Source organism: Centruroides sculpturatus, unplaced genomic scaffold (assembly GCF_000671375.1).
Source record: "Centruroides sculpturatus isolate CEXI.00-Female unplaced genomic scaffold, Cexi_2.0 scaffold38, whole genome shotgun sequence".
Classification (NCBI taxonomy): Eukaryota; Metazoa; Arthropoda; class Arachnida; order Scorpiones; family Buthidae; genus Centruroides; species Centruroides sculpturatus.
In genome coordinates this window covers 337,785-363,271 of record NW_019384306.1, presented here as the reverse complement: position 1 = coordinate 363,271, position 25,487 = coordinate 337,785, and the positions used below count along the sequence as shown (strand labels likewise).

General features: G+C 32.7%; 2 long non-coding RNA genes and 2 other non-coding genes across 5 annotated transcripts in view; 1 reads left to right on the top strand and 3 right to left on the bottom strand.

Annotated features, from left to right (window-relative positions):
• LOC111619227 overlaps positions 1-20,727 on the bottom strand; it is a 33,518-nt gene extending 12,791 nt beyond the window's left edge. For both annotated transcript variants that reach the window (XR_002755712.1, XR_002755714.1), the window contains exons 1-4: positions 19,513-20,727; positions 8,055-8,636; positions 3,552-3,647; positions 1,716-2,149 (exon numbers count right to left, since the gene is read on the bottom strand). This is a non-coding gene — a long non-coding RNA (uncharacterized LOC111619227). The remainder of the gene's footprint in view (positions 1-1,715; positions 2,150-3,551; positions 3,648-8,054; positions 8,637-19,512) is intronic.
• LOC111619236 lies at positions 9,509-13,505 on the top strand. The gene is made up of 3 exons (XR_002755717.1): positions 9,509-9,564; positions 11,409-11,469; positions 13,142-13,505. It is a non-coding gene; the product is annotated as an uncharacterized LOC111619236 (long non-coding RNA).
• Positions 20,728-22,971: 2,244 nt separating the features above from the next.
• Positions 22,972-23,043, bottom strand: Trnae-uuc. The gene has a single exon. It is a non-coding gene; the product is annotated as a tRNA-Glu (tRNA).
• Positions 23,044-23,466: 423 nt separating this feature from the next.
• Positions 23,467-23,540, bottom strand: Trnai-aau. Its single transcript has one exon. It is a non-coding gene; the product is annotated as a tRNA-Ile (tRNA).
• Positions 23,541-25,487: the final 1,947 nt, after the last annotated feature.

Below are 25,487 nucleotides of genomic sequence, written 5' to 3'. Positions count from 1 at the left end.
ATTAATATATATATATTTTTTATTTTTAATATTAATTTATATTAATATAAATATAATTTTTATTAATATTTAAATAATAAATGATTTTTATTAGGTCCGCTGCTCGTTTAAACTCAATGGTTTGTGCAATATCCACTATTGGTCTAGAGTCGACCAATCCTGTCACGACACAAGTCGGCGATGACGTTTACGTATTATACGAGTCTCTTTTAGCGTGTTTATATGAACACGATTGCATTTTTTTTCACTGTGTTATACAAATCCATATTATATGAACCCATGTTATAGGGGAGTCTACTGTAATTCTATTTGGGCAATTTTCTATTTCCACATCAACCATAATTATTCAACATACACTATCTGTTTTAAAATCCTGAACTTTTATATTTTTATGAACCAACAATAATGTACCCATACTTCCGCAACATGCAAACAAACTATAAATATGAAAGTAAGCACATTGGGTGATCGGTTAACAAACATAATCCGTTCCAAGACTTTGTTCACTATCCGAATTGTTCGTTAACCGATTATCGATTTACCATAGGTTTCTTTGGAATTTGATTAATTCGTTCTGGAGACCCCAAAAATAAAAAAGTATATATTTTCTTACTCGATCTAACCAGCTATTTGATTATTATTATTATTATTATTGGTTACTACTAAATTTTGTGTTTCCAAAATTTCTCTTTCTTCATTTTTCTTTTCAAATGCTGTTTTCACTAGTTCCCTACTAAGTCCTAATCTATTCACACAGTATCTGACAAAGTTTTCTTTTACTCTTTTCTCTGTTTCCTTACTAATTTCTATTCTCTTAATTTCATGTAGTTTGTTATCTGTGATTTTTTTGCTTAATTCTCTTTGTAAATTCTTCAGTTTGTCAAATCATTCTATTTTACTCTTTTTTCCATACTACTTTCACTATGCCATTTATCTTAATTTTTTGTTCCTTTCACTTATCCAAGTTCAGTTCATCAAGCACATTTTTAATTTTTCTCTGAAAGTCTGCATCTAATAGTATTTCATATTTCTTTCCTACTTTTTTCTATACTTATCTTTTTTATCATTTTGTAATCTGTGAACCTTCTAGCTCCTTGTATTAGTTCATATGTTAATATTTCATTAATTTTACCTATTTGTTCACTAATGTAGATAAGATCAAGGCAGTCCTGGACTTTCCTCCCTTCCCAGGTAAATCCCAGAAAATGCAAATAGGCAACCTGGTAGGTATCTTTAAAGTTATAATTGTCTACAAGTTTCTTTACTATACCCCGCAATCCATTAAGATGTATAGGCCTGTTTTTGTCATCAAGATTTATACTGTGTTATACCCCAATAATATTAAGTCTCTTCCTCCATAAAGAAATTAGCTAAGCCCTTAAAAAGTACACTTCTAATCAAGACTTGAGCAGGTGCATATACATTTATGATCCTGATATGTCTGTTGCTAATCTTGATATCTATCACTTAAATGCTACCACCTGAATCTGTTTTAAAATGTTGTATCTTTAGTTTCTTATTAATCATCATTATTACTTCCATACTCCTAATTGCAAAGGACATAATTATAATATATATATATAACATAAATCTTTCTTAAGTCTTTGAAATTGTAGATGCTAGTGTCTTGTATAAATAAAATATTAAGTTTTTTTGGCTAGTGCTGTATTTAAAATAAAAAATTATAAAATTTTTATTTTAAAAATAGTACTAACCTTAAATATCCAATTCTAAGCTATTATATTTATTTTTTCCAATCTCTATTTCTTGTCCAATTAGTCTTTCTTTTTCCTTTACATGTGCCAATTCAATCTCTACTATCTCTCTTGGGTGATAGCAGAACTGCTGAATGCTTCTTTGTGTTCCCAACTTTTCCTCACAGGATCTTATGAGTTCAGCTGTATCAATATGTTCCTTGCAAAGTATTCTCATCAATCATATCGTCGAGTATTCTCTAATCTTCTCAGGCTCCTCCTCCAATGATGTCTCCTTCATTGGTTCTTCAGTTCCTAGGTTTGTCCCAGCCAAAGCCATACATGGGTGTATGTGAAATGGCATATTCCATTATCCATCCTTTCTGTAGATTGCAAAAAAGCTTTCGACACAGTCAAATCTGGAAGTTTTATGGAAGTTTCTTGATGCTTTTGGCCTAAATTAGGATGAAATTGACAAAATAAAATTACTTTACAGGACACCAAGCACAAAAATAAAAATAAACAATATAGAGAATCTGAAAATATTGAATGTAGAGCAGTAATACAACAGGGGCATCCCTGCTCAATGATACTTTTTACTATCTACATAGATGTTCTGTTAAAAATTATTATTAATGATAATTTTGTCACTCCAGTACACAATCCAGGGATGAATCAAACTATTAAATTCATAGCACATGCAGAGGATATAAACTTTATAACAATGAACAAAGTTGCATTAAATGGGGTCACTCAAAAAATTTACCTTACTAATTTTTAAACTTTCTATTAATTTAACTTTTTTTACAAAAAGGTCTTTCTGCTTTCCTCTTTATACTATAATTGTTAATCTTATAATTAATGTAATTTTCCTTATTTCTAGTTTCAATTTCCTTACAAATTTCTTTCTAGTTTCTCAATTTCATTAATATTTTCTTGTATTATTGTTTTTGATAACTCTCTTTGTAATCTTTTTAATATATTAAATTTTCCTTTTTTAATTCTATTCCAAGTCATTTCAATTATATTTTGAAACTTTTCTTAAATTAACCCACTTTTGACAATTTAGCCTCTCTTTCACAATCTAACAAATGTTTAATGTGAATAACAAATACATCATCATTTAACATAACTAAAGAAATTTTAACTCTAGTTTTCACCTTTAATCTTTCTTTTAACTTCATCATGATTGGAGATCCTCTTTCCTTCATTAGTTAACTCATGATTTTCAATACTAACAATTTTATTTATATTTTCAGACACATAGATACGATCCAGGAGTTCTTTTATTCTGCAACCCTCCCATTTAAATCCAGGATGAGATAGATTTAAAACCTTAATTAAGTATCAATAAGGTTAAAATCAGCTAATATCCTATTAAAATACCACAAACTATCAAGCTATAAAGAGGCATTCTTATCTAAAACAGATAACACATTGTTAAAATATCCCATTAAAATTATCTCCTTCCCTCCCACTAAAAAACTGATTAAAATCTTAAAAAAATCTTTACTTTCTGTGGCTCGAGTTGGTGCATAAATACTATACACCTATACTATATAATGCTATAAATACTATATAATGCTATAAATACTATAAATACTAACACAGTAGACCCCCTATAACACGGTAGATACGTTCCATTTGATATGAATTCCATGTTTTATGAGTCAATTAAATACATGAGCCAATGTTTGCAGTGTGCTGTTTAGGGACTATGGCTGTTTGAAAGGCTTTCTTCCATAAAAATTAATCGATTCTAGACTAATTTGAATCAACATTTCCAAAACACACACAATTTTTTGGGAATAATCCATATAAACTATGCTATAAACAAAAAACTGTAGGATTACTTACCAAGTGCGCACCGTTCGACGACGCCATTGCTTAAGCTTGAGTTCATCGCAGAGTGGCGCATCGAAAAGCAAGAGTGTTTCCTGATAAGTTATTTTTCTGCAAAAAATTTGCTGAACTTTAGAGACATCATTAATATATATATATTTTTTATTTTTAATATTAATTTATATTAATATAAATATAATTTTTATTAATATTTAAATAATAAATGATTTTTATTAGGTCCGCTGCTCGTTTAAACTCAATGGTTTGTGCAATATCCACTATTGGTCTAGAGTCGACCAATCCTGTCACGACACAAGTCGGCGATGACGTTTACGTATTATACGAGTCTCTTTTAGCGTGTTTATATGAACACGATTGCATTTTTTTTCACTGTGTTATACAAATCCATATTATATGAACCCATGTTATAGGGGAGTCTACTGTAATTCTATTTGGGCAATTTTCTATTTCCACATCAACCATAATTATTCAACATACACTATCTGTTTTAAAATCCTGAACTTTTATATTTTTATGAACCAACAATAATGTACCCATACTTCCGCAACATGCAAACAAACTATAAATATGAAAGTAAGCACATTGGGTGATCGGTTAACAAACATAATCCGTTCCAAGACTTTGTTCACTATCCGAATTGTTCGTTAACCGATTATCGATTTACCATAGGTTTCTTTGGAATTTGATTAATTCGTTCTGGAGACCCCAAAAATAAAAAAGTATATATTTTCTTACTACGTTTATCCATATGTATTAATAAAAACACATATATACACGGTCTTGCATTTTTATTAGTCATGTTTATTCTGTTTGTGGGGGTTAAAGAATCTGTCCAATGTCGATTGCTTTTCTGTCTTATTCATGATTTTTCAGAAGTAATTAATAGCATTGTAATTGTAGAGATCCCTATGCTTATTAACCTCAACTTGGTTTAGATGCCATTTTAAAGACCATTGTTCTGACATCCTCCTTCAAAAGATCTTTAATAGCAGATATCGGCATAAATCTGCATTTTCAGAAGAAAACATAAAAGAATTGTTTCTGTCAGAAATTCAAAAGGCTGGAATTACAAGGGAGAATTTCAAAGTTTGGGGGAATACTATCTGATCAGTATATACTGGGTAGAACGTTGATGTCAACGTCTCCTGCGCTCTGAAAAGTTTCGAATTGTTGTCTGAAGACAAAGGAAGACCAATCGGTATTCGTTATTTTACGTCGCTTCTTGTGTTTGTTCAGTGAAGTGTTTGTTATCTGAACATGTATTCGTTGTCCGATCATAAAAATCTTTTGCAAAAGTGTTCGTTATCCGATTTGTTCGTTAACCGATCACCCACTGTATATACTTTTGTAATTGTCTTAATTCTATAAAGTTATCAATATTGGTATCTTGCATAATGAGGATTTCTACTTGTCTGGTAAGTACTAAATTTAATATATTTAATCGTTTAATTCTATCCTTAAAACCATAAATATTTATCTTTCTAATACAGTAATACCTCGACTTACGCTACCCCGAATTACGCAAACCCGGAGTTACGCGATTTTCAAATCTTGTCGATTTGTCTTTTGTTTGAGCACCACGCAACTCTTGATTACTCACTCCCACAACACTATTGTTCGGCTTACATGTTCGGTCATGTCGCGCGGAATCGATGCATAGTTACAATTTATTTTGTGTTATTTATTTCTGTGTTTGTTATATCTACGGAGACTCAAGAGACAGTACTATGTCATCTAAACGAAGTAGAACTGATTCTTCTGCATCAAACAAGAAAAGAAAAACTTTATCTTTGGAATGTAAAGTTAACATTATAAAAGACTTTGATACAAAAACGAAAATTTGTGAATTGGCAAAGAAGTTTGATCTACTGGAATCAACGGTCAGAACAACTATAAAAAGGTAAATAAAAAATTCTCAAAGCTGTGAAAAATGCTCAATCTTTAAATTCAAGCATCATTTGTAAACTTCACAGTATTATCGCTGAGATAGAAACAATGTTAAAATTATTGTGTGATAATCAAGTAAATGTGAAAAGTTGTATAATAATATAATTTGTTATACATATGTATTATCTAAGATTTTATTAAACATTTTTTTCTGAATTATTGTTTTCTTTAGTCTCCGGCACCAATTAAAAATTATTTGTATGTATTTAAATGCGAAATTATACCCCGACCTACGCGGTTATCGCTCGGTCCCACCTATCGCGTAAGTTCGGGGTATCACTGTACAGTGAAACTTTGGTATATGACCTTAATCCGTTCCTGATGTTTGGACTTATATTGAATAGGATGTATACCAAACAAACCTTTCCCATAAGGTGTAATGTAAAAATGATTAATTCATTCACATGTAAAAAAAAATGGTTGGCTTTAAACAACTCACTTTTTTGGCTAGTTCCTGCTTGATTTTTCATGAGATCAGTATGTATCTTTTTAGCTTTCTCGCAAATAATTGCTTCTGATATGGTGTCGCCAGCACACTGTTTTTCAGTTATCCAAAGCAAAAGCAATTTCTCAACATGATCTAATGTCTTCAATCTCTGTTTAGAAATTGATTTAACCCGTTTCGCAACGTTAGCAGATTTAATAATGTCTTCATTTTTCACGATTGTCAATATTGTCGTTCTCGAAATACGGTATGCAACAGTTAAAATCTTGAACATGCATGCCACCTTCATATTTCTCAATAATCTCTTTTTTCAGTTCCATTGTGATTCTAGTCATTTTTTTTTTTTTTTTAGTTTTCTATTGCTTTTCCTTTGCCTTCTTGCAATTCACAATTAATAAAAATAATAAAATTTAACTTACAAATTAAAATCAAAAGAAATTTAACAAAGTTATAAACAGTGGACCACGAGCATCTAGTCTGGTCTAGTCTTCATAGATGGCGCGCATAATTGAATTAAGTCGTATACTGAGCAAAATTTGTTTGTCCAAACAGGACATATTCCAAATTGGACGTATTCTAAAGCAGATGTATATCGAGGTACCACTATATTTAGAAACTTATCCATTATCTTTTCTAGGTGTGTTATTCTTCATTGACCTCTTAGCATTTAACTTCATTATATCTATCATACTTAATGATAAAGATTTCTTTAAAATTCCTAAAAATTCATTTAAATTGTCTGTCTTTGACCTGTACCTAATTCTACTCTACTCTCTAATGTCTCTATAGTTCACTGAACAATCCCTGTTAATTAATGTTTTTCATTTCTTTTTCTCTTTTTATCATCCAACTGTAACATTTATCTATTTACTACCCTTCCCTGTCTCTGCGTAACTATTTCTCCTTCCTGAGCTTCTATGCTACTTTCTACTATACTGTTCTGTCTTTTCTTTTCCAAACTTAGTTCTTGTTTTCTTTTAGTACTTTTACTCCATGGTCATCTCTGACAGACTTCAGCTAATGAAGATTCAGCACATGCTCTATCTATATCATATACAGTTTTGCGGTGGTAACAAATGTTACGCTTTATGTAAATGGTAAGGGTTTTTACAAATATAGCATAATTTTACATTACAGGTCACAATTTCATGGTGTATGCTACCACATCGCTTACATTCTTTACATTGTCCAACATAAATTAACCCCTTGGACCCAAGATAACTCGGTCAGGTTACCTAGCGTTACAAAACAACGGTCGTTTGGACTCCCTCAAAAAATTTTTTTTATTTTTGGATGTTTTTTAAGTCTCCAAATTTTTTCCAAAAATTTTTTCCCACGTGAAAAAATTTTATCGCGATTTTAATCTACCTTTAATGAGGTACAATTAACACTTAATTGTTTTTTAATGGGATTTTATCATCAAATTTCATTCATCGTTCTAAAGTTCTAGTGCATGGATTTTACTTTGGTAAAGTTATTTAAAGCTAGTTTCTGATGTCAAAAACGACCTCCAATAGTTTTTTTATATATACGTTTAATTAAATCAGGGGTTCGGAAATCGCAATAAAAACGCAATTTTTTTAAAATATTTTAAAATATATGGCCAGCTAGTATTCACTCTACTTTAAACCCTTCTCCTCCTGAGACGACTATGAGAATGTACCGGGAAATCCAACACCAGCTGTTCTCAAGATCATCCAGCTGTAAACACAATGACTCATTGGTGTCAAATTTCACAGAAAGGCGACAATGGAAAATAAAGTTTGAAGCTTTCTCTTCAAAATTAATGCATTTCTTTCCTTTTTTTTCAGTTTTAAGTATTTTTTTTGTTTAATTAAAAATTCCTAAAAAACAGTTTGAGGAACAAGTGGTTAATTGAATTGTTCTACTAAAAATTAGGTATACATTTTCATGTTACCATCACCACATGGTAAGTACCTGTTTTACTGACATACCAGAGCAAGTATTTACAAATATTTTAACTACTTTTCCATATTTAGATATTATTTCTCCCATTATTTCTTTATCTACTTCATTAAGTACAAAACAAACTGACACAATATCTCTGATTCTAGGCTTTACGAAGTGTAAGTAAATTTGCCTACCTTTACATCATGTCCTACAAGATTCACTTTGGGTTAAAATCAGTGGATGACAATTTCAACAATGTTTCTTGGACAATAACAAACTTGCTCAACCCTTTCTGGTCTTCCAAGTGCTTCATCTACTGTCTTAATAAGTTCCATCACTTCCAGTCGTTCCTTGGACACTATCCTGACTGACCTCACAGCTGACTGCTCACAGCTTCTTGACACAATCCCTCTCATCCAGCAATGTTTCATTGTCCTTTTTAGGTGCTGTCATCGGGATGTCGAACTCTGAAAAGCTTCCAGGAGTCAGTTGAGAAAAGCTAACCTGAGTGGCCTCATTGTGGATAGGACAAAATGCATTAGTCCCAACTAGAAGTCCCAAGCAGCCTGGGATTGACTCGTCGATGGAGAGAGCTTCCCGTTCAACAGTCCATAGCCGACAACATCGGCTCAGCAGAGGTTAAAGACACTAAAACAGTTAAAAAGTAAACTCACCAGAAAGGCATAAAACACTTGTAGACACCAAATAAAATTAGTAAAAACTTTGTTGAACAGTAAAATCATCTAATAAAATCCAGTAAAGCAGGTAAAAAAAATCTGCAAAAAACAAAAAATCAGTAAATTGCTTCCAAAATCAAGAACAGATATTGTGTTTTATTAAATTTTGTAAAGTCACAATCATGAGCAGTAGCTCGACAATTATGAAATAAACAAACATGGCAAAAATAAAAAACAAAAAGTTAGTATAACATTGTGAAATGAGACATAAAATAGTTAATAACAACATATATATCTTATCAGGTTATATGAGGTCAAGTTTCACCAAGAAACACAGCATTGCAAACTTACAGTAAGTATATAACAAACAAATCCATAAATTATGGAATGTATAAAGGGAACATTGTTATAACAGTAAGTATAACAGTAGTAAATACAATAATTTTTGAAATTAAATAAGAAATATAACTCAAAATATAAACATCAAACAATAAAATATAAACAAACTCCAAATAAAATTAAACATTCAAAACAACAAACATCAATTAAATACAAAACATCAGAAATATAAAACTCTTAAAATTACATCTATTACCATTGATCATTAAATAACAATTTTACCATCAATTTTTTTCCATATTATATGTTTTGTCCTGAAATATAACTTCTTTTATTCTCTTAATGTTACTTTCTGACAATCAACTTTTATCTTTAAACTAGCCTCTTCCCAAATCTTATTTACTATCAGAGTTAACAACTTATTTCACAACTTATTCTAAAATATAAGAACACATCTTGCTTTCCAAATCAACCTATTGGCCAGAGCAAGCATCCAATTAATCATGTATCTGTTCTGATTTCTTACTGGTAAGTTAATATGGTATTTAATGTTTTCCCATGTTATTAATGTCCTAAAAATTTTATTTATCCAGGCCCAAGTTTTTCATGCAATTCTACATTCATAGAATACATGAAAAATAGTTTCATCAAGGACCCACCAGGAACATTATGCATCGTGTCAATGTTGGTAAGTATAAAAGATAAATTTTTAATTTTATACTTATTTTATTTTATTAACATTATTTTACTTTAAATTTTTTATTTTAATTTAACATTATTATTCAAAATCCTCCAGGTGAATTCTTTCCACTCAGCTGGAAGTGCTTCAACATTTACCCATATTTCATTCCAATTTAAAGTTTTATTTATCATATTGCTACTAATATGTTGTTTATGCAAATTTTTATATAGAAGATACAGTCTAATTTTTACATTATTTTCTCCAATTTGATCATTAATTAATTAATTCAATTACAATTTCTCTCCACCGTTTATATTTTTTAGTATTATCTATCAAAAAATGGCTTACTTCCTTCCAGCTGAGTGATCTTTCTAACCATAGGCCAAAGAATGTATTGTGTTATATGAAATAAAGTGTTATGTTCTTGTTTTTTAATTGCATTTATCATATTGGCACTCAAGGCTCTTCAGATCTCTCACCCTCCATCCTCCCTGTCTAAAATCAATCATCATCTTTCTGCTTAATGATTCAAAAGTGTTTTGAACCATTAAGCAAAAAGCACTTTACCTCTAACCATTAAGCACTTTTTTCCCTCTTGTTATTTCTCTATTAATATTATTATCATTTTTTATCTTTACAAGTTCAACAGATTCACCAACCTCATCCCAGTATCTCCAATATACAGGTCTTTCTAAAATCTTAATCTTCATTTGTTAAATAAGTTATATACATGATAAACATAATTATAGCTATCAAAATTTTATTCACTGCTATTACACGTTCAGATAGATAAATCCAATGTATTATTTCCCATTCTTTTATTGTCTCATTTATTTTTTGAATCATACTATCTAAATTCTTTTGTATATTACTTTTACCATACCAGACTGAGTACTTTTATAATGTCCATAATTTCAATATCCATGAAATCACTATCCATGTTCCTGTGAATATATATCAATTTACTTTTCTTTTTGTTAATCCTCATTCCAGTTAAATTACTGAAAATCTTAATTTTTTTATATTACTTTTTTCAATGATACTTTATTTATAATTATAAAATTTATATCATCTGCATGAACAATATATTTAATAACTTTATTCATTCTGGGGACATGGACTGGTGTAATGAAACCATCCCTTATGATCATTTTTAGTAATACTTCTATATATATTATGAACCACATTACAGAGCAGGGGCACCCTTATGTATCCGTGCTCTACATTCTATATAATCAGATTCCTTGTTATTTATATTAATTTTCATTCTCGGCATCTGGTATAATAATTTTATTCTATAAATTTCCAATCATTTAAGCCAAAACTTCCTGGAATTTTCCATAAAATATCCCTATTTACAGTATGAAAGGCTTTCTCTACGTCGACAGAGAAGATGGAGAGAAGGAATCTGTCTCTTTATTAAAGTATCTTGTACTTATTTTAGGAACATAATGTTATCTTGAGTTGTGTGTCCTTTTATTCCAGTATTCTGAGTACTCGCCACATTTTGCCAAAAAAAACCTCCTCAAGTCGCTTAGCTAAAATACTACTGTAAACTTTATAATCTAAATTTAAGAATGTTATTGCTCTAAAATCCCCAATCTGGCTACCCGCATTATTTTTCTTACTAATTAACACCATTTTCCTTAGGCTGAAATTATCATTAAAAAGTGCATAATTAAATAAACAAAAAAAAATATTAATCAAATCTTCCCCAAAAATACAATAAAACTCTGCAGGGAGTCTATCAACACCAGGAGCCTTCTTACTGTGTAAATTATCTATAGGTTCCTTTATTTCCTCTTTTGTTATGTCTCTATTAATAATAATATCTTTTTTATCTTTTACAGGTTCAACAGATTCACCAAACTCATCACAATATCTCCAATCAGTTTCCGGACTTCTATATAGGTAAGTATAAAACTTCTGACATTTCCTTATAATTAGTAATGAGAATGAAATAATATCATTATTTATTAACAGGTTATTAATTTCCAATGTTTCTCTTTCCTTATTTTTCTTCTCAAAAACCACTTTTTCTGCTTCTCTATTAATCCTATCACTCTATATCAGGGGTGTCCAATGTGGCCCAGAGGAGCAAAAAGATTGCCTTTTGCTCCTCTGGGCCACATTGGAAGAAGTCATGGAGTTTTGGGCCACAAATATATATAATATATTTGTAAATCCTATGTAATTTAGAAACGTTAATCCTTAAATATAAAAGTATATTTAAGGATTAATGTATCTAAATTACATAGGATTCACAAATATATTATCACAAATTCATATATACAAATATATTATCACTAAATTACATAGGATTCACAAATATAATCCTTAAATATACAAGTATATTTAAGGATTAATATATCCAGATTATAGTAATAAGTATTAAAACTTTATCACAAAAAAGGATATTTTTAAAAAATTACTTCTACAGACACTTTCAATTTTTACTTAGAAATTAGATAAATTCATTTATTATAAAGGAGACAAAAATTTATTTGAAAAACACATATTTGTTTTATTTGGGTCTCTAATTAATTAATAAAAAAACGATGAAACACCATTTTAAAGTGCATTTTTATTCGACTAATATATTTATAAATAATATGTAGCCCAAAAAGTAGCCAATGTGCCAAATGATCATTTTTACGCCAAACTAAAAAAAGGGTAGCAAACTTTGGCGCAAATTAGCCAAATCTTGCAATGCTGGAAGGGATACTAAATAATGCTGGAGTTGGAACTCAAAGGATTATAGACCCAAATTTGAGAAAGGAGAGAAAGGCCAAAAGATAAAAAGTAGTGAGGAAAATTGGAAAATTAAGAGTCAAAATTTGCATAACAGTCTATTTAACTTTTCACACTACTTTTTGCCTTTCTCTCCTTTTCTCAAATTTGGGTCTATAATTCTTTGAGTCACAACTTCAGCTTTATTTAGTATTCCTTCGTCATTCACACATCTCCAGGTATTTGAAAATATTTCCTTTTCACTCAAAAATAAAATATGTATGAAAGTTTATGGCTTTGTGAAACTTATTTTTTGAGTTTATGCCATCAAAATAAATAAATAATTAAAATAAAACAATTTGTCAGTTTTGTTTACATGTTTATTGGGCCGTGTTGGAACTTGCCTTGGGCCGCAAGTTGGACACCCTGCTCTATATCTTACATAATTCTCCTTTATTGTTTTTTCTATTTTAGCACAAATCTCTAGCTCTTCTCTTAACTTTTTTTGTTTTCTATTATCTTTTCACTTAGTTCTCTCTGTAACCTTTTATCTTATTTATCATGCCTAATTCTTTTCTATACTAACTTAACAACTTTATCAATCTCTCCTTTTTCCTCATTCCACTTTTCCCAAGTTAACATGTCTTTATTTTTATCTAGAATATTTTTAACTTTTCTTTGAAATACAAAATCCGTTAATATTTCATTGGTAATCTTATTCCTTCTCTTTCTATTATTTTCAATACTAACTTCTTCTAAATAAACCATCTTGTGATCTGTTACTCGTCTTCCATCTTTAACTAATTGATTAATTGATATGCTATTGATTTTACCTATTTTTTCATTTATATAGGTACGGTCCAAGTGCTCACTGACTCCCCTTCCTTCCCAAGTAAAACCTGAAAAATATGGATAGATGAGTCAGTAAGAATCAATAAAACTACAATCACCTATAATTTTACTTGAAATCTCACATGACCATCTGGTTGTAAAGACCCTTTTGTCAATAGGACTTGAAACATAATTAAAATCTCCAGCTAAAATTAAATCTATCCCCCACTAAGAATAGGACACGGGAGAGCGATGACAAATCCAGCCAGTTGTCCTCCAAAGTTTGCCTCCCCAAGAGTCATAATGTGCAAAATACCGTGCCTCTTATCATAATACCATGCACAGAATAAATAAAAATATTATTATTAAACTAACAAGAATGTGTAAAAATACCGCCTCTCAGATCTGAACATCTTAAAGATTGATATGTACTAATGCTGCATATGTTAGAAAGATGAATGATGAAGTATATTCTTCAGTGATGAAACAAAGTAAGACTTGCGTGGTTTTGATGGCTGAAATTATTACTGGCATAATCTGAGAAAAGAACAGAGTTTTACATCAGACAAGGTCTGATGTAAAACTCAGTAGCTCTCTAATAGTGTGGGGAGCATTTGGATTCAATGGAATTTCCAGTCTAGAATTTCTTTCTGGATGTCAGACTTCAGAACATTATCAAGATACCTTAAAACAACATCTCCTTCCTATAGCAAAAATGATGAAATATCCCATTTGGACCACCTAACATGACAATGCTCCCATTCATTGTTCAAATTCAACCAAAAATAGCTTCAGAATCAAAAGTGAATGTCATGAAATGGCCTGCAAGTAGTTCAGACCTTCAACCAATAGAAAATTTATGGAGGATTGTAGCAAGAGAGGTGTATGCAGGTGGTTGTCAGTTTTCAAATGTTATGGAACTTAAATATGCAAGAAGATTCATGATATAACTTGAAAGCACAATAGTTACAAACTTTTGTGAGTTCAATGTAAAATCATGTGTTTGATGTTCCTAAAAATTATGGAGCACAATTAGCCATTAAATAATTTTTTTCCACAATTTTAAAAATTTACTTAAACATTTTGGATGACAGAGTTTAGCAAAATTTCTATTATTGTAAGCATCTTCATAACTATTAAATTGTTAAATTTTTCTTTTTAATGATATTTAATGTGATTTATTGTGATCTCATTTCACTTATTACATCAATTAAAAGTTCAATATTTTAAAAGTTCATGAAAAATCATTTTACCTTAAAAACTTTTGGGATACACCTTACTAGCAATTGTTTTTATTTTTACACATGGATTTTTTTTTATAATTTATCTATTTCTGGGTTATGTTTGTCATCAACTCTAATCCCCTAAGTCCATTTTACTGCTAATTAATTCACTTGTCTTAGATACTTTTAAGTTAATAATAAGCCAAACAATCACCATAATGAATCTAGATACTTTATCATCACTATTAATAATAATAGTAAGTAGGTTTGAGTACCACTCAGGGCCAATTTCTCTTCTTCCAGAATATTCTAAATTATTTACTAAATATTAATTATATTATTTAATAACTACAGTAGAGCATCAATTATCCAAATCAATTGGGGACTGGGGTTGTTTGAATAACCAATTATGTACTAAAAATATATTAAACTATCCCATGTTGAAATTCATTAAAACCCTGGCACTTCCTTAAGTACCCTCTCATGGTCGTGACAATGCTGCTAGCTAAAACACACACACCAGCAAAAATAATATTAGAGTAGCCCAAGACATAGCCAAAGATTGCAGCGCCACGGCACTAGCGGAAATTTAAATTTTCCATCTGGAAAGCTTTCGGTTAATTGACATTTCAGTTGATTGATATTCAGATAATCGATACTCTATTATATAATTATTAAATTTAATAAGAGCCTCTAATAGCACATTACTTAGAATTTAATTATTAGCAATAGCAATAGCAGCAGTTACAGATACAGTCTTAGGTCAAGACTCCACTAGTGTAAAATCCCTGTTTCTAATTATTTTCAGTCATATGACATATTTGTGTTTGGATTATGGTGGAAGTCTAGTTACACTAGCTATGTTTTTTTATGGCAATAATACTGCCACTAGATCAAACACTTTTTCACATACAAATAGATGGAAGCAAAGCATTGTAGCTTCATTGTTTGTGACTATCAGTTTTCTCAAAAAAAGTCAAAACAGCTCAAAACAAGCCAGATACATTATAAACTACAAGCCAACCAATGCTGATAACATATGGCATTGGTTGGCTTGTAGTTTATAATGTATCAGGTTGTAATGTTTGTTTCTCAAAACATCTTAAATGTATCTATATAAATTCATATAATAAAATTTTTCCATTTAACTTCGTAAGTAAAAACTTGTTTATGTACAATTTTATATTGTACTAGCAGACCCTGCCACACATTGTTGTGGCTCAAAATGTATCTATTATAAATGTATAACACTTCCCCCGTGGGGGGAAATTTTTCGAAAAATTTCTTCTTAGTGTACATTCTCTTGACGTACCTTATTAAAACGCAATCAAAAACGCAAAAACCCGCATCTAAAATAGTATAATAGAAGCCAAGTTCTTCACAGTAAGCCTTAATTAATCCTAACCATCTCCCTTCAGTGGGAGGAATTTCGACATGTATATTATATAAAAACACGTGCTTATTCGAATGCAGTGTTGTGTCAAAGTTTCAAGGGAATCGGTAGGAACAAACAAACATTGCATTTTTATTTATATAGATAGATAGAACATAATCTGGTTTAGTTAATCCTCACAGAAAAGCATAATGCCTCACAGAAAAGCAAACTTAGGGCATTGTACTCATAGCACCATCTGTTGGACATAAAAGCCTTAACCTAGATTATCTTTTAATTTATATGAATGTTTAACAGAATAATATACAGCCTATGTCCACCCTAAAGTTCCATTCTAAATATTGGTGAAAGAATTTTTGAAATCGGATGAGTAGTTTCAGAGATTACCTGCTACATCCAAACTTACTTACAAACATTACCTCTATAATATTAGTGTAGATATGTGATATGTCACTATAAGCACTGTTTATATTCTACTATTTTTTTATTTTTGTATTTTAATTACAAATGAAGTAAAAATAACATCTTTACTTACATATATTCACTTTTGTCATCATATTATATTGCATTACACTAAAACATTATTCTCATCTTTTTTATTATATACTCATCTAAATTGAAGGCTTTTCCTATGATCAATCATGTTGCTTGTTTTAGACATCCATTGTTATAATCAGGATACTACTTGTAGATGCATGACTGCCACTGGGGTTTTCAAAAAATAGTTTCTGGGTCTATTCTAAGTCTTTTTGCAGTAATCATTCTAATGTTAAAACTAATCAAAACACTTCCTAACTACTAAAGTGATGAAAGCAAGATAGAATAGAATGAATGTGCATAAAAGCTCATTTCTAGCAATTTTATCCCAATGTCACAATGACACAGTAGTCCATTCACTTCTGATTGGTCGATGCACATTTTACATACATATTCATGGTGAAAGTTAAACTGTATTATAACAAGTAGGCAAGAAATGCTTAACAGTGTCCTGGAAAATCCAGTGTGCATGGGATTTCCAGTGTGCAGTGTGCTCTCTAGCAGACAACACCAAGCTGGCAAGGACAACTACAATTCAGAAAAGGTAATCAAATGAGCAAATACTAATACTAGGTAATTTGTAGATAAAGAAATGTGCACTTAGTATTTCCCATCATCTTTAGCTGAAGATTTTAAAATTTAAGTAGAAGTCCTGTGAATTTTTTGTGGTTTTATTAACGTTGAAAATACTAAAGAGTAAAGGTTCAAAAAAATATTTCAGTCTGATTAATCAATTTCACAAAAACTATTAAATTTAAATTCAAGGTTTGTCAAGTGTTTTTTTAAATTATTTAAACACAGAGCTTCTTCATAGTACAAGTTGACTAATTATGCCAATATTATTATTACCAAACCAACAGATACTATCTATCAGTTCATTCAACAATGTGAACAAGTGAAATTTCAAAACAATGTGATCAAACCAGCAACAGTTGCAAATACAGCTCTCCCTTGATAGTCCGACGTTTTTTAATCCGACATGCTCAGTAGTCCGACGCACCTCCCGTCAAGGTACCTGTCCCCGTTACGTGTCTGCTTGCACAGAAGCGTGTCGCGACGTGAATCTCTCCACCCAATTCTTACACAATGACACACATTTCGTGTGTTTCCGTCATCAGTTCTGTTCGAACAGTTGGAGTAGGGAATATTGTATACTACTGCTAGCAAAACAATGCCAAATATGTAATCGCTTTCGGTAATCCGGACACTTTTGGTAATCCGACACCCCTTTGGTCTCATACCTGTCAGATTATCAAGGGACAGCTGTATAGTAAAATGCATTTCTGCAACGATTACTGTTCCTACTGTGTACAAAGCATTTAAAAAATAATTCATTCCATTATACATAAGAACATGTTTACAACACAATTAAGTTCTTAAACCATGACTTAGAGTTGAAAAAAAATAACCAAAAGTAAGCATCTGTATCCAAAATCTATTTTAAATGAACAAGTTTACCTGATTCAGTAATGCAGAATTTTCCTTAATTAAAGCCAAGTGTATTTTTTCTTTGGCATTTATGATAAAATTTGAAAATGTAGTTACTTTAAAACTGCAAAACTCTTCTAAATTCTATAAATAATAATTATAAAAAAAAAAAACATCACATGAAGTATTCAATTTGTTTTTTATTATAAATGTTTCACTAATAACTTGTGTTTGATAAGCTGCATATTTCAAAATTTGTTCACTATTCTTCGTTTTTTTTTTGTTTATTATAGGTTGTATTGCAAAGAACAAGTAGAATAATTGTTTTATGACAATAATTTTATGATAATGAGAGCTAGGGCTGCTTTTCAGATCCCTTTATACATTATAAAGTTCTTCCCAGATAACAAAAACAGTCAGCCATGACGACTTTCTATACACATCACCATTGCCATGACAACAATCTATATCAAGATCGGTCATTCAAACAGAAGTTAAATTGCTCTCAGAAGTTTATGTTTAAAAATTCTCATTTAAATTTGGCTGAACATAATCACCCGACTTTTTTTGCACACTAGAAATTTTGTCTAATTTTTTCACAGTACAGTATTTTTTGTATTTTGTTTTTTAATAGTTTTTGGTTAAGACATAAAAAAATGTTTTCGTAAAGCACATTCCATGTCTGTAATACTTGCAATACTAATCGAGACACAGTACAATCAGCATCCAGTATTGGTGCTATTGCATCACAATGCAGTCGACCGGAACGTGAGATGAAAAGTATCTCTGACCTACTTCCGTTATACTATGCTCAAACACGGCTCGACTCACTTAGTGCTCATTTTACGCCGGCATAAAATATCACGATCATACAACTAAAAATAATTACAGCAAGGAAATATAAAATATAAAACATGACTGATGGTATTACACTTAACTTTATAAACAAATATAAATTGCAACATTTAACATAGCTAAAATGCTTTGTTTCTGTTGTTCATCCGTCGTTCGCTCCAGTTGACAGTCCACAATTTCATAAGCACTTTTTTACCATATTTGCATTTTATTGCAGAAGCAGCAGTCTCAAAAGAAAGGTCACCTCTGTGCTTGTGAAATTGTGGACTGTCAACTGGAGCAAACGACAGATGAATAACAGAAGCAAAGCATTTTAGCTTTGTTAAATGTTGCAATTTTATATTTGTTTATACAATTAAGTGTAACAGAATTACGGCAAGGATTTTTACACCAGTGGACTCTCTAATTGTAATATTACCCGTAAGGTAATATTACAATTAATATCACAGGGTACTATCATTGCACATTTACAGATACAGACTGTATAAAGTTTATAATCCAGCCTTACAGCTTTCATAAAACAAAACAGCAAAGTCATAAAAACATGTTTTAACACTCACTAAATAATGATTATAAAAAGTCAATCATTTCGAATTGGTTAAATTCCAGATACGTATACCATCATGGCTGCTCATATCTGATTCCAGTAAACAAAAGAAACAGTGGGGACGCACGCTCTAACCTAACCTAGTCTAATAAATTACCATAATTATTACCAACCAAATTATTAGAATAGGTTAGGTTAGGTTAGAACGTGCGTCCCCACTGTTTGCTGGAATCAGAGATGAGCCGCCATGACGGTATACATATCTAGAATTTAACCGTTAATTCAATTAGGATTCGACCGACAATAGAATTCATCATTGAAACGATTATTCGTAGACGATATCCGCGTTTTCGCAAATATCGTCTACGAATTAACAAAAATTAATACGAATAAAACGTAATGTAACTTACAAAACGTAGAACTCTCGTCGAAAGATCTGGCAGCTCGAATCGGCTTCGTTTTACCAGTAATTAACGCCGCTCCTGGACGAAAAATAACGGTATAATCCACTTCTTGTTATTTCGCTTCTTTTGCCGAAATTTACTTAGAATTTCACGCTCCGTCCCCACTCGCCACACAATTCTTCACTTTTAAACACCGCAATCGATTTAAATCGTCCCGCCACTCGCAATGGCGTCGGGGGAATTATCGAATTGCTCGATTACCATCCGGCCACGTCGCAATCCGTACCGAAAAATAGCCTAAAAATATCTCAAACTTCTCAAGAAAAATAGTAAAAATAAAAGAAAAAGCAAATGCTGATTCATGCGTTCTTCGATTTCTCGTCTGGGAATTATTAAATATTAACGCGTCTTTCGTACGCGTTTAATATATTCGTAGAAAGTCCCGACGTAAACGTTTAATATGGCCTTCGGACAGAACGACGTATTAAAATTTAACGACAAAATTCGATTATATTTCGAAGTACGAAATAGTCTGTTGCGTGCGAAGTAAATTTTTTATATACTAAAGTAAGGTACTTTGGCCCTTGCCGCCCACTCTGGCCCGTCTTCTCGTTCGATTCGCCGAATTATTTCTGATACAGATTTGGAGGTAATGGATGGCCGCCGTCAGTTAGACGAAACCTGGCCGTCTTTCTCCATCCATTTACATCTCCACCAAGACTGTCTTTATCAGAAGGTTGTAAACGTGAATTAGTTAAGTCCACGACCACGTTTTAAACTAAAACAACATTTATTTACAACAATCCTCGAGTACACTTAAGAGAGAGCTACACGTGCTCATGGCAGCGATCACCCGACAAGAAGAAGAAGCAACAATACCCAGAATTCCACTCTGGGAAAAACCTAGTTCCCGTTTTTCTATCTGGGATTCACGGGAAACTCGTAGAGGAGTGGCGCCATCTCACCAGTCCGTGATTTGTCGCCGCAGATTATTCGTTACAAAATTTCAATAAAACCGCCGTGTGTACCTTCGTCTGTTCCCAGTGTGCATTCTGTAACGTAAACTAACTTCGCATTTGTTTCGAAATACACCTGTAGCCTCGGTTGGAATAAAATAAATTTCATTCGCATCGCGTAAAACTAACTTTCCGTTTAACTCGAACCTTCCGAACAAAATACATTACATACATATATATATTTTCTACCGGTTGAACGTCTCAATGTTTACTTTTCCGGCCGTTACACAGAGGAAAAATATGGCGAACCGGCAAAAATTGACCCCAGACTATTACATTTTTGGAGTTACGACATCTTGAAACGTCGAGAAATGCAAGAGAATGCGGCAGTAATTTCTGTATGTAGGTTTATGGACGTTAGTTTGTATGTGGGACACGATTTTGTTCACCCTGTTTGCAGCTTAATAAGTCTTATGGTTTTTGTCGAAAATTTCTGAAATTTTGCAGGAAGGTTCGTCATGGAGATTGATGCTATCCACTCGACCGCTGGTGGGCATTTTTTTTGTTTTTTTTAACTCCTTTCGCTTTGTGGGCACTAAGAGGGTTTCTTTTTGCATGCTCATTATGGGTTCGGCCAGGCCCACAATAGGGCTGCTGGGTAGTGAGGGACGGGGCCCGACGAATCCGAACGGACCACCCCCCGAAAAATTCCTGGGGATTTTTCGTCCTGTTCGGATTCGAGCTCGGGTGCATCAGAGCGGTGAGTTGCCACCTTGACCACTCGGCCATCCGGCCGTTGTACCAAATGTAGTTTAAGAATATATTGGAGATTACATCGTCATTTCGTTACGATTCCTCCAAACACGAAAACAGATAATCGAACAATGTACTTCAACTATTTTCTCATATTTCTTCGACAGACGATTACGCAAATCCAGGATTAAGAACTATCTTTAGTACAGAATTACTGATTTCGCGTTCCACGAGTTTAAGATTAGACGTGAACTGCCGTTAGTAATTAATCCACCAAATTTGGCCAATTGATGCAATAAGCTTCGTAATCATAAAGAAAGAGTTTTCTTACTTTGCACAGAACGTCGTGTGAATAAGAAATAACTCGGAATTACTCACGAATTCCACGACGTTTAATTTGTGATCGATCCAATTCTATTAAAATGTTTGAAGACCAACTGTTTGTTGAAACATATGGACTCTCCGAAAGAGCTGTGGTACATGTATGTGACGAAATTTAGCATCTGTTGCCCTTATTCAATACATGTAGAAATCATACTACGTCTGTTCTGTTGGCGCCTCGAACGCAACCGTATTTGTTTAGTTCAAAAAATAATAATAATAGTTTTTGAATTTCGAGCTGAGAGTATTTTTATAACGGCCATTTTTGTACCAGTGTCTGATTCCGCGTTAAACCTGTTCTTGCAAAATTGCAAGTACTGTACTTTCATACTTTTACAGCCCACAGGTCGTGAAGGAAAAGCGAGAGGAAAAAAAGCGGCAAATTTGCACGCAAATAGGTTTGAGTTCGCACTTCTCTAGGTCATCTATTTAAGATAGGAAAAATTTCTTAATCACCGGAATGTGACAATTAGAGGCGATAGAGGCGTAATGCATTTAGGGATAAGTATAGAGTAAAGTAAATAAAAAATTTTTGTCTCTCAAAGCAATCCTGTCTTTCTCTTTATTTTTTTAAGCGGCTCTCATTTCATCTGAATAAATTAACTAGAGTTTTCGAATTTTTCGGCCTCCATAAGTCAGAAAGGATTGGAAAATTATTTTTCCGAGTACTGATCAATAGTACACATAAGCAAAAACAGATTATCTGATTCCGTTGTATTTAAAATTGTTTTATTAATATACATTTTTTAATCAAAAAATCAAGAAACAGTTGCAGTGTAAACGTGATTCTCACGGCTCGCCTGGTTTCTTTTGTTTGCGGTGTTTACTCTGGCGCCCTATCTGTTCAGTTTAAATCGCGCTTCACTTTCGATGTTTTTTTAGTTTTGGCCGCCGCGAATTTATAGAGTTTTTTAGTACTTGCAAAAGACGCAATCCGTTTCGGATAGTTTGTTCACGTGCAGCCGTAGAAAAACAAAGTGAACGTGCACAATCGCAAATTTTCGAGCATTGCGAATTCCCGTGGCATTACTAACAGCTGAATTTTACGCGAAGCGCAAAGAGATTGTTGTTTGTTCGTTTATACGTGTGCTCCCATGTAGTCTAGTGGTGAGGATACCTGGCTCTCACCCAGGTGGCCCGGGGTCGATTTCCAACGTGGGAACTCGCTACTGTTCGCTTTTTTTTATATCGCCCATCGATGCATCTTGGCGCTGCCGATTATTGTTTTGTACTCCCACTCGAACATTCAAATCCATCAGCAAAAATTTTCAGGAGACTTGAAGTTTCGAACGTAGGTCGGTACGATTGCTTCGAAAAAGGAAAAAAACAGCGCTCGTAAAGTAGACGACTTAAAAACGCAGAAGCGAAGAAAAATTTCCCACGCCGGGAATCGAACCCGGGCCTCCTGGGTGAAAGCCAGGTATCCTAGCCACTAGACCACGTGGGAAGTCGTTCATTCCACCTCCATCAACTCCTTTATAATTACAAGTTACGGGTCGTTAGGTTAACATCTCGGCTCGTTCCAATCTAACTCCTGCTTTTTTCATTTCTCTCTACACTTTTCGCTAGTCGATCTGCTGCTGTACGTCGAAAAATATTCGCAACGTTCGTTACCGAAGCTGCGACGTTGTCGATTCCACTGTGAAAATAAAGGACTCGATGACGTGCAAACGGCTATCACGAAACCAAACTCTGGATTACTGCGAAAGTCGTGCGCATTCACTGAAACAGCCTTATTAAAGACGGCACTACGTGTCCAAATAAATAGCCTGCAGATCAACTGATGAAGTCTTTATCGTTATGTCGAGAAGCAAACAAAAATAAAAACAAAGTCTGTTTACGACGTTCGCAATCTGCAAAATAAAACTACTGGCTCGTGTGGGGGTCGAACCCACGGCCTTCGCGTTATTAGCACGACGCTCTAACCGACTGAGCTAACGAGCCGCGTATACCAGGCGAATCTTTAAGAATATATTGCAGATTAGATCGTCATTCCGTTACGATTCCTCCAAACACGAAAACAGATAATCGAACAATGTACTTCAACTATTTTCTCATATTTCTTCGACAGACGATTACGCAAATCCAGGATTAAGAACTATCTTTAGTACAGAATTACTGATTTCGCGTTCCACGAGTTTAAGATTAGACGTGAACTGCCATTAGTAATTAATCCACCAAATTCGGCCAATTGGTGCAATAAGCTTCGTAATCATAAAGAAATTGTTTTTTTCAACGATTTTGACAGAGAATGTTCTGGAAGTATTTAGAACATTCTCTGTCAAAATCGTTAATAATTTCTCCTAAGTCCGTCTTATTTTGTAGCTTGGAAGCGAGTGACTCCCACACATTGATCGCCGATATGACCGAATTTGTTGCATTTTTTACATTAATGGGTAGTGAACTGTCTCCGTAAGTGGCCCTTATTTTTACATCGGTAACATAACGAGGGACAGCCGGCTATTACGACCGCTCCAGACATACCTCTGACCTTAATAATAAAGTATGGTAGTGATTCTAAGTTCACATCCCTTTTTAATTCTATCCATATCCGTCTTTTGTTCGTAAGAATATGTTCTAACTTTTTGACGTTGCATTTAACGAATTCGCACTTTACTATTCTTTCGTAATTTACAAAATGTTTCGTCACAAGTTCGTTAAATAGTTCGAGAGGGAGCCAGTGTATTGTGGTTATTATTTTCCGGTTTTCTATATTTATTATATTACAGGGCTTACCTTTTACACTAATAGTTTCTTTATTCAAAAGAGTTTCCGCTGTAACTTCATTCTTAAGTCCGATAATAAAGACATGAGTCACTACAGAGGCGCCAAAATAAATAATATCGTTTCCAGGATCGACTACAAAAAGTAGGGTCTTCCTCCAGTCTATATCATTTGGGAAGTTTAACAACTTCATAATTTCGGCATTCGATAAGGCACTTATATTATAACGGGTTGTACTGGGCGAATCACCCATGCTTTCAGCACTAGAAACAGAGTGAGGCCCAGAGCCGTAACTAGGCAGGTGCAACAGGTGCATTCGCACAGGGCCCACTTTGAAAGGGGGCCCAAAATGCTGTTCACAAGAAATTATAGTTTTAAATCTTAAATTTTTTCTCCTTTTTATTGGCGATTACATTTTGCCTTATTTAGACCCTAGATGTCTGCTCACCAGTGTTCCCAACCGTGGCGACTTTTAGAGGGACGTAGGGAGATAGCGGAGACCGCAGACAAATCAGCAAAACTTTTTAAATTTTGTTTATTTATTTTTTTGAGAAATTTAAATTTATGTTTATAGTTTTCAAATTTATACATTTTTCTCTACTTTATAGAGCTCTCTGGCGACGACTAATATTATTACGATATACAAAACTGTATTTCTAGATTTTTCTAGTGTGCAGAGCTAGAAATCTGTAAAAGTAACATTTTGTAAGAAAAATAAATCTTCCCGGGGATTTTTTTAATTGCTAAATTGCTAAATAGAAAACGTGGTAACTCTCGAATAAAATTTTAGTCTCGAGGTTGTAAAAGGCGTGCAGAAATTCTGACATAACGTTTTGCTTTATAGTGGTACGCATATGTGTTGTATACCTCAACGGTGGTAAGCGAACTATGCGGCCGAGTAGGGCCTCGAAGGGACCCCCGAAATCTTTAAAATGCTACTGAAAAAAGGCTAATTTTTGCTTTCTCTATGGCTCTTCTTTACAATATACGAATGTTGCTGATTTAAAAAAAAATCAGCTGCAGATCCCACTATTAAGTATAGCAAAGATTTAAAAAAGTACGAATTCACAAGTGAAATTGAAAGTTTTAATTTTGAAGTAACGACTCTTATACAAAATATAGAAACTGCAATCTCCGCTTAATATTCTACAGGCTCTTCATGATTTT